The sequence below is a fragment of the Ruditapes philippinarum genome, unplaced genomic scaffold, assembly GCF_026571515.1.
Source record: "Ruditapes philippinarum isolate M1 unplaced genomic scaffold, ASM2657151v2 ctg5747_1_1_1_1, whole genome shotgun sequence".
Classification (NCBI taxonomy): domain Eukaryota; kingdom Metazoa; phylum Mollusca; class Bivalvia; order Venerida; family Veneridae; genus Ruditapes; species Ruditapes philippinarum.
In genome coordinates, this window is record NW_026865974.1 from 44266 (window position 1) to 51037 (window position 6772).

The following is a 6772-nucleotide window of genomic DNA, read 5'->3' on the forward strand; positions in this document are numbered from 1 at the left end:
TACGTAAAAAACTTGAAAACTAGATCATAAAGATCGTGATTCCGTTCATTAAAATGGATTGAAAATCAAAATTATGTGTTGAATTGGAGAAAAAATGTCCATATTTCCCACAGGTAATCTAGATGATATCATAAGTTATATATAATAACACACGCGACATGCAACAATGTATTGCCGGCGTACTTTTAGTGAAAGCTGTTATGGCAAGGATATATGAAATTTTGCATGTAGAATTATCAATTGCACTTCTGTTTACTAACATAAAAGGTAAGTTGGAAAACGTTCAATTATTTGATACTTCAGTACCTTAAAATATAATAATAAAAAGACTTAAAAACAGATATGCAATGATATAAATAAAAAAGTTTGAGAAGTTACCAAATTGTAATAGTTTGTTTCTATTTATAAATAATACATGTATAGTATATTTCTTTTTGCATATGTTGACTTTATCTTAATATTTCAAAGGCGATTTCTCACAGAGAATTCATTTTTAAGAAAAGAAAAAATGCAATACATTCGTTTAAATATTAATGAATAAACAAGCATTATACTTTACGTGACAGTTGTTCAATTTGAATATCTAAATGTAATTTGACTTTGTGCTCCGGGTGTAAGTTTTTGTAGTTAGGTTTTGAATTATTAGAGGATGTTTCTATACAGACAAACAAAGGGTGACTTCTTTCAAACATTCATAACGTAGATGTATACAATAATGTAAATTTCAACAAATGAAATCATTGAATATCAATGTTTATCTAAAAACACCGCACAAATAAATGGAATTCAATGTTAAGTTGTGTTCATATTGTATATACTGATCTACTCTTTTAGACAACTTAGTTATTGTAATGTTATATGATAACGCTTTTCTTCTTCTTTCGTTATATTTGTTCATTCTTGATAAACATTTTGAAAATTTAGATTCAATCATGTGTGAATTGTTGTCCCTACGTAAATGGGAACTGTTTTCCATATGGACAGACGCGTCGATGTAAGAGCTAACGCATTGCATTGTGATAAGACATCTGAACTTTTAATCTATTCATTTGTTAACTTTTAGACTTTAGAGCTTTATGGCTCCAGATGAGCTAAAAAGTTTCAATAAGATAAAACTAGAAAAAAATGTGCTAATATTTTAGAATAAGTAAAAAGATCCAACATTTAAATAGTAATTCATATATAATGTGCGATTAATGACTGATTTTTCAGTATTTATAACTATATTTATACTGCGTTAGTAACGGTGACCACTTTTTCATATTTGAACATCTTTTTCTAATATACGTGGGAAAATTTATCATGTGTAAATTGTTTTCATTTGGTTACTTCACAATACTATACTTTTAAATGCATTTTCAAAATTTTCATGAGAAACAACATTAATCTGGAGGGGTGCTGCTTTAAAGTTTTGTGATTTCTGAGAAGATTTCGATAGGGCCCTGCGGATATAGTCCTGGCTTCCAAACTTTAATAGTCGCCTTTCATATAGTAAAGTGCTGTCACACATGCGCCTTTTATTTTGGTTTGATTTAAAAAGGGTTCTGATTTTGATTCTGGATACTGCCCAGCAGGCACATCAACGTTGTTTCAACGTTGAATTATAGTCAGATTTCAACGTTGAAATAAGGTTGGATTTATATTCGGATTTGAAAGTTGAAACAACGTTGAAATTTCAACGTTGATACAACGTTGCAGCTTCAACGTTGGCACAACGTTGAAGTTTCAATGTCATTTCAACGTTGAAAACCCACCATACTTTAATATTTGGATATAAAGCAAAGTAACCAAGTTTAACAAAATATCAAGACAATATTAAATACTTCAGATATTTTATTTCAAAAATACAGTTCAAGTGCAGCTTAAATTCACTTTAATAGTTTTAACAATTAAGCTACAATCTGTTAAAATCTTTTCTTCTAGATCTTTCTGGGTATGACAAGTGTTTGAGTACTTCTTTGGCTGTCTCTTACTGCTTCTGCAAATAAAAATAAGAAGTTTGTAGTTAAAAGTGACTTGGTCAATCTCAAATTATACATATTATTACTCAACTTAGTGATTTGTTTTTATCTCTCTAAGATTTACATCATAAAACGGCATAGAAATTGAAACATAGCTAAGTTTGATATTGACAGCAAATACTGTATATAAGACAACAAAATCTTTTTAAAAGAAGCTATTTAAAAGTCTCACCTATGATTGGTAAGAAAAACTGCTCCCCGTCAGTTCCTTGCAGCATATTCCCAAGAAATTAACATTCTAGGCTATAGCTAAGACCATTTTATGCAGCATCCTGAAATCAACAAACATGTAAATTTTATATTAATAATGTTACAGGAATATTCCGAAAAAAAAATATTTTAAGACAAGATAAATATCCAGTAGTTGAAAAATTTATACTTTGTATTGTAAAGAAATTCAAATATATAAATTAATATTATATAATAAGAATAAATTTCAATTTAACAAACCTGACAGTCCTTTTCATGTTGAATGTATGGTATACAGGCTACAGCTGCAATACTCTAAATTTCAGCCAGGACTAGGATCTAGAATATAAAATAATATATAATAAAATAGAAGTAGATTTATTATTCCCCATAAATTTACGACTATTAAACTTTAACACTCAAATTTGTTATTTAACTTAATAATAATGTTGTTTTTTTCAAACTAATTAACACTGTATTATACTATCACTAAAATAAAAACATAGTTATATATATTTGACGAATCGTCTTGGGACGTAAATTAAGTGGGCCAAACTACTTTATAGGTTTCAATTTTTAAATTGATTAAATTCTAAATAGGATATAGTACAGACATATGTTTACTAATATGAAAAATAAATTAAAGAAAGACAAGATTTGTAAAATCATAAAATTGCCAAGGACATCAATAACTTAATGCTTACAAGGCCTACCGAACCCAATTAGGTCGCGAAAACGTGTCAAATCAACACAATCATGTGTTTTCATCTCTCATTTATTTCAGAAAGCAAATTAAAGTAGAATTTAAAGAATAAATAATAATAATTTAGAAAATAATCAGTAAACTAAAGTAAAACATAACGGTAATACCTTCGAAATCCATATAAAATGCCAATCGTGTTGTTTTCAAATTTTCCAAACAGCGCCACCATTTGCACGAACGATAATCATAGGCAACAAACAAAATCATAGACCCGCAACAATTACTTCCCCTGACCAGGGTTATTTTATAAACGGGGTTTTGACTATAATATCAATTTATTAATTAATATTATTCATAAAGAACTAAAAAATAAAACAACAAACAACAAAACATATTAACTAATATTTAAAGCGTTGATAGAAAGTGAAAAATTATTTCCAACTTTATTTGTTTAAGCGCTAATTTTGAATATACGGAAAAAGATTGTAACGCAAATTTTCCTGACAAAAATCACTTACAGACTAATTCAATAAAGGAATAATATCACAAAGTTAGTGGTATAAAAGTTTATATAATGATTAAACTAAATGTAAAACTTCGACCATAAACAACGTTGAATCAACGTTGTATATACATTGGCATTATATCCGTATGGTTGTCCATAGTTGAATATTGGTTGAACAACGTCACGACCGTATTTCAACGTTGTTTCAACGTTGAAACAACGTCGAGTGCCTGCTGGGTGTGTACACCTGGCGTTGAAATGTTACAGACATTGAGAAATTGTCGATTAAACTTAAATTTTCAGTCGACTTTAGGTTAGTTTATTGTAGAATCTATTTCAAAAACATATTTTCAATCTGTTCTTTTTCCTGTATACGAAATAAAAAAAATCTTAAAACGCATTTTTTAAAGAAAATACACATTATGATTTTGCGTATAATCTAAAAAAAATCAAAAGACTGCGTACACAGTTATTAGTTATATATTGTACATCCTCAAAAAGGTTTGAGGTCAATATTTTTATAATTTGTTTACTCGTTTATGTAACACTCTGTCCTGATAAAAGATTTAAAAGATTTTCTAACTCTGCATTTTAAAATAACTTTTTATAGTCAAATTTATACCTCATATAGAAAATAAATGTCGATTATGTGGCGAATTCTTCTCCAGACAACATGAAGGACGAAATTGGCAACGTGGTACTGACAAATGTGACCGCTGTAAACACGTGGCTTTCTTCTGATTATCATAACTTAACATATACAAAGCGTACGCAAGTTTGAATGTCATTGTAGAAAATGAAAAATAGAATGTGAATTTTGCCCAAAAATTTTGTATTTACGAAAAACAAATATTGACTTTTGCCCTACGCAGAATGCGCATGCACGAACTACAACATTCGTTTCTATAGAAAAAAAATCGTATCGTACAAAGACCTTTATGCTCTTAGGCAATCGAGTTGTATAAAGTTAGGTAAGAAAATGAACTTAAATTAGATAATAGGTCTTGATTTTGAGTCATCTGTGCTATAGTATGCACGGTTCAAATGAGCAGTTATATAATCATGAAGACCGAATGCCTGGCTGATTAATTACAAATATCTGAACGATATACCGTATGTATAACAAAGATCACTCAAGATCAGTTTTTTAGCTCACCTGAGCAATGCTCAGGGTGAGCTATTGTGATCACCCTGTGTCCGTCGTGCGTCGTCGTGCGTCGTGCGTCGTGTGTCGTGCGTCGTGCGTCGTGCGTCGTCAACTTTTCACATAAACAACATCTCCTCTGAAACCAATGACTGCACATCAACCAAACTTTGCAGAAATGATCCTTGGGTGGTCCACTTTCAAAGTTGTTCAAATGGTTCCGGTCTGTTGCATATGTAGGTCACAGGGCCAAAAAAGGATTTCAAAAAACACAAGATTAAAAAATCTTCTTGTCTGAAAGTACATAGGCCAGAGCTTTGATTTTTGGTATATGGTATCATCTATGGGTCCTCTACCAAAGTTGTTCAAATTTTGTCCCTAGTGTCAAAATTGGCCCCGCCCCGGGGAGTCATAGGTTTTTCCTATATATGTCTATAGGTAAATCTAAAAAAATCTTCTTCTCTGATTTGGCAAAGGCTACAGATTAGATATTTGGCATGAAACATTGTGTAGTAGACCTCTATCAAGATTGTTTCAAATAATGGCCCTAGGGTCAAAATTGGCCCCGCCCTGGGGGGTCATTGATTTTCATTACATACATATAGTGAAAACTTGAAAAATCTTCTGGTTTGAAAGTAAATGGCCTAGAGCTTTGATTTTTGGTATATGGTATCATCTATGGGTCCTCTACCAAAGTTGTTCAAATTTTGTCCCTAGTGTAAAAAATTGGCCCCGCCCCGGGGGTCATAGGTTTTTCCTTATATGTATTTAGTAAAATCTAAAAAAAATGTTCTTCTCTGATTTGGCAAAGGCTACAGATTAGATATTTGGCATGAAACATTGTGTAGTAGACCTCTATCAAGATTGTTCAAATAATGGCCCTAGGGTCAAAATTGGTCCCGCCCCGGGGGTTCATTGATTTCATTACATACATATAGTGCAAACTTGAAAAAAATCTTCTGGTCTGAAAGTAAATGGCCTAGAGCTTTTGATATTTGGTCTATGGTATCATCTGAAGGTCAATACCAAATTTGTACAAATTTTGTCCCCTAGTGTCAAAATTGGCCCCGCCCCGGGGGGTCATAGGTTTCTAAATATGTATATAGTAAAACATAAAAAAATCTTCTTCTCTGAATTGGCAAAGGCTACAGGTAAGATATTTGGCATGAAACATTGTGTGGTAGACCTCTACCAAAATTGTTCAAAATAATGGCCCTCGGGTCAAAATTGGCCCCGCCCTCGGGGGTCATTGATTTTCATATATACATATAGTGAAAACTTGAAAAATCTTATGGTCTGAAAGTAAATGGCCTAGAGCTTTGATATTTTGTCTATGGTATCATCTATAGATCCAAAACCAAAGTTGTTCAAATTTTGTTCCTAGAATCAAAATCGGCCCCGCCCTGGGGGTCATTGATTTTCCCTATATGTATATAGTAAAAACTTAAAAAATCTTCTTTTAAACAACCCAAAGAGCTAGAGCTAAGATATTAAGCATAAAACATCTTCTAATGGGTGTCTACCAAGTTTGTTCAAATAAGAGCCCTGGGGTCAAAATTGGCCCTTGGGGTCATTCATTAGCTCGACTTTTTTTTTAGATATATACATATTATAAATATACATATATATATATATATATATATATATATATATATATATATATATACATATATATATATATATATATATATATATATATATATATATATGTATATAATATATATAATATATATATATATATATATATATATATATATATATATATATATATATATATATATATATATATATTATACATACACACACACACACATATATATATATATGTATACATATATATATATATATAGATAGATAGATATATATATAGATAGATATATATATAAAAAATCTTCTTTTAGAAAACCCAATAAGCTAGACCTTAGATGTTTAGCATGAAACATCTTCTAATGGGTGTCAACCAAGTTTGTTCAAATAAAAGCCTTGATGTTTGAACTGGCCCCGCTCCGGGGGGCCTATATACAGGTGAGCGACTTTGGGCCATCATGGCCCTCTTGTTATTTCATTCTAAAACGTCATGCAAATTAAATTATAGTTGGGCTATATTGTTGGAGGTTAAATTTGTTCTCGCCTCAGAGATTCTAATAGTAACGTTCTTTAAAGGCTTCACTGGTCGGTTGAAAAAATGGTTGTTCTACCGTTCGCAAAGC

General features: G+C 30.9%; 1 long non-coding RNA gene across 1 annotated transcript; it reads right to left on the bottom strand.

Annotated features, from left to right (window-relative positions):
- Positions 1–1579: 1579 nt before the first annotated feature.
- LOC132730921 (uncharacterized) lies at positions 1580–3160 on the bottom strand. The gene is made up of 4 exons (XR_009625814.1): positions 3081–3160; positions 2472–2549; positions 2194–2293; positions 1580–1978 (listed from the first exon to the last, which is right to left on the bottom strand). It is a non-coding gene; the product is annotated as an uncharacterized LOC132730921 (long non-coding RNA).
- Positions 3161–6772: the final 3612 nt, after the last annotated feature.